General features: G+C 42.7%; 1 long non-coding RNA gene across 7 annotated transcripts in view; it reads right to left on the bottom strand.

The window, feature by feature from the left end:
- Positions 1-12319, bottom strand: part of LOC109281973 (uncharacterized) — a 222809-nt gene that overhangs the window by 18443 nt on the left and 192047 nt on the right. The window contains exon 1 of one of the 7 annotated variants that reach the window (XR_009461112.1): positions 1572-1674. The exons of the other annotated variants lie outside the window; for them this stretch is intronic. This is a non-coding gene — a long non-coding RNA (uncharacterized LOC109281973). Of the gene's footprint in view, positions 1-1571; positions 1675-12319 lie in introns of those variants that run through there. 7 annotated transcript variants of the gene reach the window in all.

Genomic DNA, 12319 nt, shown 5'->3' on the forward strand with positions numbered 1-12319 from the left:
GCAGCATGCCAGATTGGACCCTGCCATGTGGTCCCAGTGTGGTGTGCTGGATTGGGCCTCAGATACACAGCTCCCAGTCACAAGACACAGCTTCCAAGCCCAGAGACCCCAGATCTCTGATTCATACTCCAACATAAGGTTTTTTCCTTCTTGGGGCCTCCCAAAATTAAGGCACGTGTTATATTTAGGGGCATCTTATATATGAGAAATATGACATTTATATCTACATTAGGGTTTAATGTGGTATAGAAATATGGGTTTAAAAGATCACATCCTTAACTGACATTATTCAATCAGCAAAAAGTTTCTAGTGTAGTCCTGGCTTTGGGACTTTGAAATGTTAGTTCACAGTTGCCAGCCCTTATGATTTAATTACACCCATTTAAGGAAATTCTGCTATTTGAAAATATCATTTTTCGTATAATAAAAAAAGGTTTTGACCCTCTTGTCTGGTAGAAGGCAAGGCAGTGTGACACTATGTTCAGAGATGTAGCATCTGACAAAGCTGACTATTGTCACCTACAAAAGCTTGCACAATTGGGACTTGCATAGAACAGGGATACTAAGTATAAAGGAATAAGATCATTTAAGTGCAAAAGGATAGAAAAGGGAAAGGGGAGAAGGGCACTGCTGAGTGAGGTAGAGGCGATTTAAAGGGATTTGAATTATTTAAAATGACCATATTCCTTTCTCTTTAGTACCGCTGCTGTCTGCAAACCCATTCATAGCATTTGATGCAGTAGGCTGTAGCTTATGAAAACTCATGCCTCTCTAAATAAGTTAGTTTAGAAGGTGCCTGTAACAAGGGAACTTCTCGGGGGTGCTTTCCCTGAGGCCTGCCCACCCGTTTCTGGGCTAACCGCCTGCCTTCTCTCCTGTCATGCCTTGTTGTTATTTAATTAATAGATGTAATTAAGCAGGAGACTGCCCATTTCCTGCCCCGATGCCAGGGGGCGCTATCTGTGGCTCCATTCCTCCCTACACTGCAGCCCAAGCCTTGCAGATGGCATCCATAGTTCTCATAATCACCGGCCCCTTGCTGGGCCCCAAAATCCTACTGTTAGACCCCTCTACGATCCCTCCATTCTGGAGGCCTAATCCTCCTTCATCCTCAGCAAACATGGCTCCCTGAGCTGCTTACCTCTCACGGATGTGGTTCCCCCCCGGGACCTTGGGCTACTAGCCCTGGCCCACCTCCAGGCCACTTGGGACCCCAGGCGCACAGCTCTTGGGCGTTCCTCGTGGTGGGCCCCTTGGCCCTTTGACCCTTCTGGTCCTGGCCCCAGCCTGGACCAGTCAGGGGAAATGTCAGATAGGTTCGTGAGTCCATGGCCTCACACTCTTCCTCTGGGGTCCACCCTCCAGACAAGGAGTAACCCACCTGGTTGTGGGGGCTAGGGGTTAAGGCACCCCGACCTGCCTTTCACTGGGGTGGTAACTGGCCTGGCATTTCCTGGGGGCTCCCGCACCACTGGGAGCCTCACCAGGCCACCCACTCCCGGTAGGGTACAGTTTTAGGTCGGACCCAGGGCCAGGAGCCTCCTTACCATCCCCTACAGCTCCTCCCTTACCTCCAGATGATACTAGCAGCTCTCCAGCCAGGCAATGTTGCTGCCTGGCCCGCAGCAGCAGAACTGCCCTGTTTATATGGACAGCCCCAGATCCAAAATGGCTGCCCTCATCAGGCACCTGGCAGCTTCCAGCTCCAGGCCCTGAAAGTGGTAGGCACAAACAGTGCCCTGTCACATTGCCACGCTGCCCTGCCTTCTGCCTAACTTCTGCCTAACTTGACCAACTACTTCTCTCAACCTTTTTTGCATGTAGAGAAAAGATCAGTAATCTGAAAACTGAGCCCAAATCCATCATGATGTTAAGTGTCATCATTCTGAGAAGTGTGGCATTTTAATGCTTGGAATTGGTGGTGCTGAATTCTGTACTCATTGAAATCAAGAGCAAAATTCCCATTAACAGAAATGGAAACAGGATTGATCTCTTATAGCAAGCCTGATGTCAATGGAAATTCTTCAGTGCTGTGTGGCTCTAGCCCTTGATAAGGGGCATAGTAGGCCTGAGCGAAGTGGCTAGTATTTGCTCTGGATTCGGATTCGGCCAATTCGGGGGACAGTGATTCAATTTGGTGATTCAAATCACTGTCCTGAATTGATTCAGCCAAATCTGATTCAGAGATTAAGCTGCTACCAAATCTCTGAATCAGCCAAGCCCATCCCCTTGCCTGCTCTCCCAGCCCCGGCAATGGCTGCCCTGCCTGCCCCAGCTCCCAGATCTTTGAAAAAAGAAAGCCCTGATTTACCAGGTGCTGCCGGTCAGGGGGCAATCCCTGCTGCCCTCCACTGCCCCACGCTGCATGAGGGGTTCTGCATGAGCCCCCCGACACCCCATCCCAGCCCCACCCCCATGGCTGCCCTGCCCACTCCAGCTCCAGCCCTTTAAAGAAAAAAAAACTGAGAAAAACTCCCAACTCACCAGTTCCTGCTGGTGGGGGGCATGAGGCTGCTGCAGAAGCTGGTGAGTCCTGGGGTTTTTCTCATTTTTTTTCCTTAAAAGGCTAGAGCTGGGGCAGGCAGGGCAGCCATGGTGGGTAGGGCTGGGGCTGGGGGAACGGGGGGGGGGACTCAGGGGGCTCATGCAGAGCCCCCCATTCAGTGTTGGGCAGTGGGGATTGTCCCCTCTGCCTGGCAGCACCTGGTGAGGCAGGGCTTTTTTTTAAAGCACTGGGAGCTGGGGCAGGCAGGTTGGGCAGCCATGGGGGGGGCTGGGGGAGCGGGCAGGGTTCAGGGGGGCTGGAGGAGCAGGCAGGGGATGGGGCCTGTCAGGGGTCCCCCCACGGTTCCCTCCCCCATTCCCCCATCCCCCACCCCCACTTACCAGCTCAAAGTCCGGCTGCAAGTCCCTGTTGCAGCGGGCGGGGTCTGCCCAAATCATTGAAGCGCTCCAAATCTTTTCCAAAGATTCAGAGAGCTTCAAATCGATTTGGACCTTTTTATTGGTCCCCTGATTCGATTCAGATTTGGAGATTCAGCCACCAAATCCGGCCGAATCTCCTCTGAATCGAACGAGCACCTGAAGCTTTGCACAGCCCTAGGGCATAGCATTGTATTTAGCCAATCATGTCAAATGCATTTGGGGGCTACACTATCTTTATATTGTAAAGAACATGTTTTTGTTCTGTGCCTACCAAAACTGGACCTTGTCAATAACTGAAGCTACTACAGACTGTTGCAGTACAAATGTTAAAGACTTTGTTATTTTCCAATGTTTATGACACTGGCAGCACTATGAGCTGGGATCCTTAATACCTCTGAAAGTCAGAAACAAAAGTGGGGGTTAAAACGTGAGATTACTATTTACTTTAAAGTTTGAGATTGCAAATAATATTATGAATAGTTTACTTAATGTTAATAGGCAGGGCAGGATGGCACCTTGTAGACTAATTCATTCAGAGAAGCATGAGCTTTCATAGGCTATCGTCTACATCATCAGATGCTGTGGTGTAGCATCTGCTAATAGGCCTATGAAAGCTCATGCTTCTCTGAATGAATTAGTCTATAAGGTGCAACCCTGCTCTGCCTTCTAGCTTAAAAAAAAACATGGGTAACTACCTTTGTAATGTTAATGCTTAAGCTGCAGTATTGTTAATTTTTTTGGAGGGGATTGATGGTTCAAGTCTGCAGGAGATGTGAAGCTATTCAAAATAGGTTCAGGGCATTATGTTTTAAATTTTACCTTCCCTTTTGAAAATGCTGATATGCAATGCTGTGGATTTTTGAACAGGGTGGGATGTAAATCTAAGAAATAAATTATGTACACAAAACTGCCTTTGACTTTACTGGAAGTTTTGCTGTCTGTGAGAAATGCAAGGGATCTGATTGTGTAGATGAAAATATAGAGGTAAGACAATCTCAGTTGTTTTATTCTTTCTTTTATAATGCTTTTTTCTGCCTTCTCCATTTACTGTTTTCTTTTCTTGCATTAAGATGCATTTTCCATTTTCATTAAGATATCATCATAATATACATGTTAGAAATTGCAAAAATAGTACAATGTACATTCATTAAGCTAATCAATGGGCACAAAGTCCCGTTTTCCATTACCAAGCTCATATGAAGAAGGTCACTCTTGTGCTCATTTTTATTAAAGTGAGAGGGAGGATGCAGATAATCTGCTGTCCTTCTTGACCTCCTGCACTTAGTCAGCTTATAAATATGTATTTAGTTCTACAACAGGAGGTCAGGCACAACTGTCAGACATGAACACATGCAAATCAACATGTGGAGAATGCTGATCAGACAAAAATAATTTCAAAATAGAGAGACCTAAGCATCTAAATGCTCCCTTATGTCATGATAACATTAGAGTTAAATGGACTGTCAGGTGTTATATTACACTTTTTACTAAGAATAAAATTACTATAAAATAGAACAAACACAACACTGGAGCTTCATCAGTAAACAGCAATCTTGAGATTCTTTAAATTGTGCAAATTATGAGAGGAATGTGAAACTGGGAGTATAATTTGAAGAATAGAGAGAAAACTGTGTGTTCACACACATGCACTGGGGACCCTACAAACAACTGCAATAAAGCAGAGCTGTATTGAAATTGGAAAGTGTTAATAGGATATATAAGCTTAGAGAATGGTTTATAATTATGCTAGAGCATATTGGTCCCTTGTATAATTTCAGTGACTTCAGTAATGTTACATTAGGCGTGCATTTAATCTACTGTTGTTATTCTTTACTAAAAAATATAAAATGTTCTATTTAGTATTTTCAGGGGTGGAAGAAAAGTAAACTACCTGGTGGGGCCAGATTAATCCAAAGGTTAAAAATCATCCTCTGTGCTCTAATCTATAGTATAAGGGGATAATTCTGTGTGAACAGTCTTCCTAAAATCTTGCTATTAACAATTTACCTACCATATCGTATCATATCAACATGCTTCTCCCCCTCCAAATCTGTATATGTAACTTCCCACATCCTCCTACCCACACAAAAGTAACCTGCCACCAGGCACTTGCTACTACTTCCAGGTATTTTGCAATTTTCATAGTAGAGCAATGCAGCAAGAAATCTAACGGTGATTGGCTGTGCTGCTCAGACTTAATTTCTCAGATTCCCTGCTCAGTTCCCATAGGAAAAGCTTTTGAAAAAGAATGCAGAATGTTCAGCCCCTTGCTTGCTTGTCTTTAAAACTGTACACACAGTACTCTTAAAATATAGCACCCACCTCTTAGCCTCTTTCATTTTTGAACCTGCAGATATCAATAAGTGAACCCAGGATGTTGTTATTACCTTGAGGTCTGTTACAGAGACCCCTTTTCTCTCCAGGTGTTTCAGGGGAACAGCTGAGGTATGACAAAGAGGGAGCTTTGTGCCTGGCTGCCATTCTTACCAGAAGTTGATACAAGTGGAATTATTATTAAAAGTTATTAACTGATATTCAGTTACAGGATCATGGCCTGAATAAAGAATAAGACCCATTGCAGCAGCAAAACATATGGTCATGAACCTGCACACACCTGCACAATAACCAGAAGTACTGGTTTTAGGTTTACACTAGCCCTGGTGTGGGAACACTCAACATTTTATGGAATGCCATAATTTTGGACTTGCTTCATGGCACTTTCTAATTACCTGCACACTGCTTTTCTCCACTTTGCTATAAAGGCTCGCCTCCCCCACAAGAGTACAGGACATCTGGGTTATGCAATATACTGGCTAGAAAGTGATAGTCTCGGGTGCCATGGTTGCCTCTACTGGAATTTCTCAACACCTGATATAAGGAAAAAATGCATTATACAATTACTATACAATACTATACAATACAATACTAACTGATATGGGAATTTAGCATTATTAATAATTTACAATTCTTTAAGCAATACAATTGGAAGGGCTCAGAAAACTGAACAATCTGTATAAAATGCAGTTCCCTCTAAACCACAGAAGAAAACTAGCTACTGCAGGGCACAGAGAACAGCAATGGGGAGATAGGGAGTCTTAAAGTGTTAATATTCTTGAAGTGTTCAAGGTTATCAAGGTTCTTTTTTTAATAGACCTGTGGTATAACGTAACATTGCTGAAGACATTTTCAACTTTCAGGGCTTTTTTTTGGCTGATTGATAATGATAATGCTTTGGGATTTCTTCTTGCTGGGTATCTGACATGCTATGTAGACTGTAGAATAAACTATGTAAATATAATTTGTATTTTGATGGGTTTCTTAGTGATTTTAGCCCTGGCTAAATAGTTAAATTAAAGGATGCTTCCTGGAGCAACTTTCTAATTATTACCAAGTATGCAAATCCTCAATATCCATGTGACTAATTATTCAACTCCTCAAAATTGAAATAGTGCAGGTACAAGTCTTACAGATGGGTTGAACCTGCTTCAAAAGCTCTAACAGGACAAAGGAATTGAAACTACATTATATATAAAGAGAAAGAAAGAGAGAGTATGCAAGCATATGCATCCGAGAACAGACAGGCATGAGACTGTGAAAAAAATTGCCCTGGCAAGAAGACCTGAAGTATTTTTGACCTACTGGGATCTCCATGTGGAAGACAGGTGCCACCTGAGGAGTTAGGCATTCATATCAGCTGTTTATTATTCAAATATCTCTCTGAAATGCTCCTACTATGAATAGATAACAATTGTTTTATAAGAGCTGGCTTGCTAACTTCGTCATTGCCCCAGGAAGAACAGGCCTGCAGGTACTGAACTGAAGACAGACTGGCTGAGGCAGTCATAGGGGTCACAGAGGCTCACAGAGATCTGAAACTTCAGGGTCCAGCCTGGTGGGAGAGAACCATGAGATTTCTGCTTGCAAAAGTTGACACCTAGAGGCCTAGGAGGTCCTTCTTAAAGGGACTGTGTCACAAACAGAAGTATGGCTAACTCAATAACTGTAATAGGGTCATCTTTTGATTGAAAACTACAAGTTTTGAAGTTATCCACTTCTGTGCCTGAATCTGAGGAGGATTCTGCCCTAAACAAAGATAGAATTCTGTGCCCTGCAATGGTCACCCTGCCTTCTCTTCTCCTCAGCAACCCACTTAATTCACAACCCGTACTATTTCTGCCTTCAGAAAGATTGCTCACTTGAATGCAAAGAATGCCTCTCCATTGTGAGTTTTAGTAATGAGGGATTCGATAGGTATAGGCCACACTCCTAGAAAGTGCCAATACACTAGCTAGCATATGCTTCTAGAGTCAATCACCTATTTAGCTGATGCAGAAGACTGCAGAAGATCAAGGTCTACTGAGTTTACTGACCTATTAGGGTGCTTAAGGCAGACTAGTACCTACAGCCAACAGCACACAAGAGAGTGATATGGCCAGCATCACATCTTGCTACTTTTAACTCCCCAGCCTGAATGACTGCTGGGTCCGTTAGGGGTATCCTATGATAGTAGTCCACAGTGAGCCTTAGAGCTATAGTAAAACGCTACAACTGCTCTGCCACTGTACTCCCATAATCCTGGCATGCCAGTAAAAAATCTGTTCTTACTTTGAATGTACATGTAACACCCACACACACTTGGGTTGTGTATGGTAGTGTGTGCTTTTGGTTGCTGTGTATCATGGTTGTTTTTTTTATGGCAGTGTTTTTATGTGGGCAAGATGGCCCTTGCTGTTCTAGTCATGTGCTCTGTTCATGGAAAGCTGGGGCCTGTATATGAGCAAAATATGTAAAATCTTCTGGCCTCATTGGCAAGAGGAAGTAGAAGTTTCTCCAGGCAGACTGAGTGAGAGAGAGGCTGGAGCATGGCACCCCCTAATTGGACAAGGCTTAGGTGATGTCAAGATATAAGAACAACTCAACTAAGGTTTTCTCCTTTTCTCCTAGGGTTGCTAAGACCTGTACAGCTGAATGGGGAGCAGGTTTTCTGGCTCCCAATGTGGGGGTCTCCCTCACTCTTCACTGGAGAGGTGACTGAAAGCTATGTGAAGGGAAAGCCTCAGGTACAGGAAAGGTCTGTCTCGGAGTTTGAGACCCCTATTTCCTCCCTCTTTCCATTTTTATTTTGAGAGGGATAATACCATGGGGGTATTAATCCCTGGGGCAGACTGAGCAGGAATGGGGCCCTGGCGGTTACTGGCCACATGGGCCTGGCCCCCTCTGTTCTGTAATTGTAGTGTCTCAGCGTAGTGGTGTAGCTGAGACTGGATATGCAGGCTGCAGCCACAGGCCTGAGCCCTTTTTGCTGTTTTATATCTATTGTGTTTCAGTCTAGCTGTGTGGATAAACCCCAGCCACATATTTGGCTGGCAGATTTGGGCCAGGGTGAAGCCTGGTATGATTCAAGCCAGGGTGAGATTTGGCACATCTTGTTGTTGATCCAGGTCTGAGTGCAGTATAGACCTGGCTGGCTTTTGCTGTCCAGTTCAGACCCAGCCAAGATAGGCCTGACTTTTCCTTCAAATTCTTTTGTAGTTTTTACCCAGCAGAGCTCGGACTGGGACTAGGAATTTTGGGGTGCAATATGATGACAAAAGCTGCAGGTAACCCCTCAAAGCCACCACATGGAAGTTGAGGTCAGCACTTTACCGCTTCTCCAGGAGCAATGGAGCCCACGCTTTCGAGCAGCTCCCTGTGTCAGTGAACCCATGGAGCAGCTCATACAACTCTCCAGTGCGGGCCCCCTCTCCAGCCCATTGCTGAAGGGCAAGTATGGGGGTGCAGACCCCCAGAACTACCCATTGGGAGCCCCAAGTCCCAGACTGACTGGGCATGGGTGAAGCCTCCCCAAGAGAGTGCCACCTATAGTCTTTGCCTTGCAATAAATTTAGGCGTTTGTGTTCACACTGCTTGCGAAGAGGGGTTTTTGTTTATACTGCAAATTTAGTGTTCCCAGATTTCTGGGTGGGGGCTTGAGCCACTGGTATAATTTATGGGGTACCCTGAAATGGGAACCTGGCTCTTTTTGCTGATGACCAGTATCTGACAGAAGGGTTACATGCGTATCTTGGTTTCTCTATATTGAACTGTTTATGGAAATCTTCCTTTCCACTTCCATTTTATATGCACTCAAAAACTGCTTCCCTTCCAAGCTGTTTATCTGGGGCTCCCTCTGGTCCTGCAGAATTGTTCAGATAAAAGATATGGATTCCCACACCATAAACAAGCAGAGAAAATATTCTTAGCGTCCTGGAAATTTCCTGCTCTCCCTCAACATACGTCGACCCAAATGAGAAGGTCATGACTGCCAGCAAGAGGTTGCCCAAGATGGTAAGTGTCAATATTCTTGAAACTCAGTTATGACCCCCCATAATAAAAAGTTGCTATTTACACTGAAAAAAAAGCATTAACAAAAATGTTGGCATTCTTGATCTTCATTTGTAAAACACAACAGCATATTACTTAGGTGGTTGTTTCTGCTAATCTGAGCTGTGCAAATAAACCATTATGAATTTTAAAATGTTTCTTTCTTTGAAAGGATCACAAACTTCAAGAATGTATTCAGTATTTGAAATAACTAGCAAAATGATTTCTGCAGACATTTCTTAGCTTAGAGATTGTATGCAAACAACTAGTGATGAAAATTCAGTATTCAAAATATGTTTGCTGGGTAACAGAGTTTCTCTGCTCTAATCAGGTAAGTGGAAATCTATTTTAAGAGCTGGTGTGAAGTAGCATTCTTTCTTTGTAGTCTTCAAAATTTGCTTAAATTTTGTTATTTCATCAAATATATCTGACAGTAAATGTATTAATTAATTGGTCTGAAAAGTCACTGAAAACAGACCAAAAAAATACATGAATGCAACTGAATTAACTTTTAAAAATCTCTTCCTAGATAATTTTCACAGCTGTGCTTCAAACTGTACATTTTCAATTAAAAGCAGAAAAAATAAGACTAGCAATTATAAAAAATCCTAAGTTAAACCTCCCCTTCTGTATACACATATGCAGACTTGATTGCAACATAATATTTGCCACAATGCTATATGTCTGATAACTTAAATAAGGAAAAAACAATAATTTTCTATATATGTTTCTGGGAAAACAATGAAGATTTCCAGTATTGCCTCTATCTGGTTGATAATCAGGTTATAGGAGACTTTAAGTTACAAGTTGACAAGTCACTTTTTGGGATGTATACAAGTACATATTTTTATACAACTTAAAAGGACATTTGAAGGATATTATATACTTATAGAACAAAAAAAAATCATTCTGCACATTAAATCTGTCAGTAGCTACTGCACAAGAAATAAGAAAGGAATGCTATCTGTGGAAAGAAGAATCCTGGTTTTCGTGGATCACAACCAACCCTATTTTATTATTCTGGGGATTCTCTATTGGAAAGTTGACATTTAGTCTCTGAATTTGTAATGGTAGGAGCTGCCTAGTGCCAATTTTGTCTTGTGAGAGGAAATAGGTTATAGTTAAAACAGTGGAATATTTTATGCATGGGAAAGGTTTTTAAAAAGTTCAAATATCAGTGATCCTGCATAGCTGGAAGGAATAAATTAATGGAATGTCTTCCAATGTGTTCTTCAGTATTTAATTGCATGGAGGACAACAATGCTGGAAAAATTAGGGACTTTGGGGGGAAAAAAATTACACTCAGATAACTACAGAAAGAATATCCATTCAAAGGGCTAAAAATGCATTCCCAGAAACAATTAAATCAGTACAAAAAGAATTAGCATCAATCCAAAACAACTGAGGGGGTTGTTTGTTTTTTAGACATTACTATTTTAGATCCAGATCCTAAATTTGCTAATGCATATACAGAGCATTTGAATCTCTGTTTCAGAGGTCATAGTTAAGTGCAAATTATTACTTAACACTTAGGCTCAGATTTTCAAACTGCAGTCAAATTCTTGGGGGCCTCAATTTTGGGGTATTCAAAGTAACACACTGGGTGCATCCAGACAAGCATGTATATAAAAAAAACCCCGGTGTCAAAAAAACCCAGGCAAATGTGTGTATGTGCAGTGTGTGTGGTTTGTGACACTGCACATGGATCTGTATACAGATCTCAGTGTGTTCAGCTTGACTCATGCTTAGAATCATAGAAAATTAGGGTTGGAAGCGCCCTCAGAGGTCCAACCCCCTGCCTAAAGCAGGACCATCCCCAGTTAGATCATCTCAGCTAGGGCCTTGTTGAGCTGGGCCTTAAAAATCTCAAAAGATGGAGATTCAACCACTTCTCTAGGTAACCTGTTCCAGTGCTTCACCACCCTCTTGGTGAAAGAATTTTTCCTAATATCATTTCTCTTTGTCTAGCCTCTGGTTTTGCTCTTCTACTGTTTTCCTTCAAATTAAACCATCATATACAGTAATCTTAGTACTATCTATACCATGAAGAACCTGTTTTCAGTGAAACATTTCAGGTGCTAAACAAACTCACATGGCAGGCTGAGGAAATTCTCTCTCTCAAAGGGGTGCTGAATGTGCACAAACATGTGCTCTGTGTTTCTAAAGGCACATGACAGAATTCATCAAGCCTACAAAAATATTTAGTGTTTCTCAATATACATCAGCATTCTTCCCTGTAGGTAGTAGAAAAAGTTACATATATATCTATTTATTTTTGGATCCTTAGAATCATAGGGTTGGAAAGGACTGAACAAATATAGGATGCCCTGTTCTTCAATCATCCCTGTCAAATGATTGTCTAGTCTCTTCATCAAAACCTCCAATGAAGGCAATTCCACAACTTCTCTGGGCACCTTTTTTCATTTTCCCACTGTTACGAGAGTAACACAAATTTTTTTTCACCCTCTTAGGATTTACTTACAGGAGTAAAGTGTCCAGTCTTTTTCTTTTTTTCTTTTTTGTTTTTTACTTTAATGGCTAGTAAAAAAACCCACTACGTCAGTTCCTCTACTCATCCCATGATTGCCAGAACACTGAACCTATCCAGCTCCTGCACTATTTATTCATCTTGGGATCAGTTTGGATCGCAGCAGAGCTTAGAGAGCAATAAGGTTCCTAGGCAAACAATCCAAAGTACTTCAATTTACTTCCTTGGCTCCCAGCACCATCAGTAAAACAGGCACCAGGAGAGGCTTGCAGGATGAGGTGTTTGGCAGGCTCAGGGGTGCAGGTTGCCTGCGGTGCAGGCAGTGGAAGGGCATTGTCCATCTGGGGCTAGGGCAAGGAGCCAGGGAGTTAAAAATAGCTTGGTGCCAGGGGAATGGGTAGGAAAACTGCAGCCCTGGGGCTGGGACTAGACATACGAAGGCCTGAGGAAAAACCAGAAAAATTTGGGGGGAAAAAAAAGCATTTCCCCCCATTTTTTCCAAGAACTTTTTTTTGTTTTGTTCCAAAAAATTGGAAAAATTGA

Source organism: Alligator mississippiensis, chromosome 3 (genome assembly GCF_030867095.1).
Source record: "Alligator mississippiensis isolate rAllMis1 chromosome 3, rAllMis1, whole genome shotgun sequence".
Taxonomy (NCBI): Eukaryota; Metazoa; Chordata; order Crocodylia; family Alligatoridae; genus Alligator; species Alligator mississippiensis.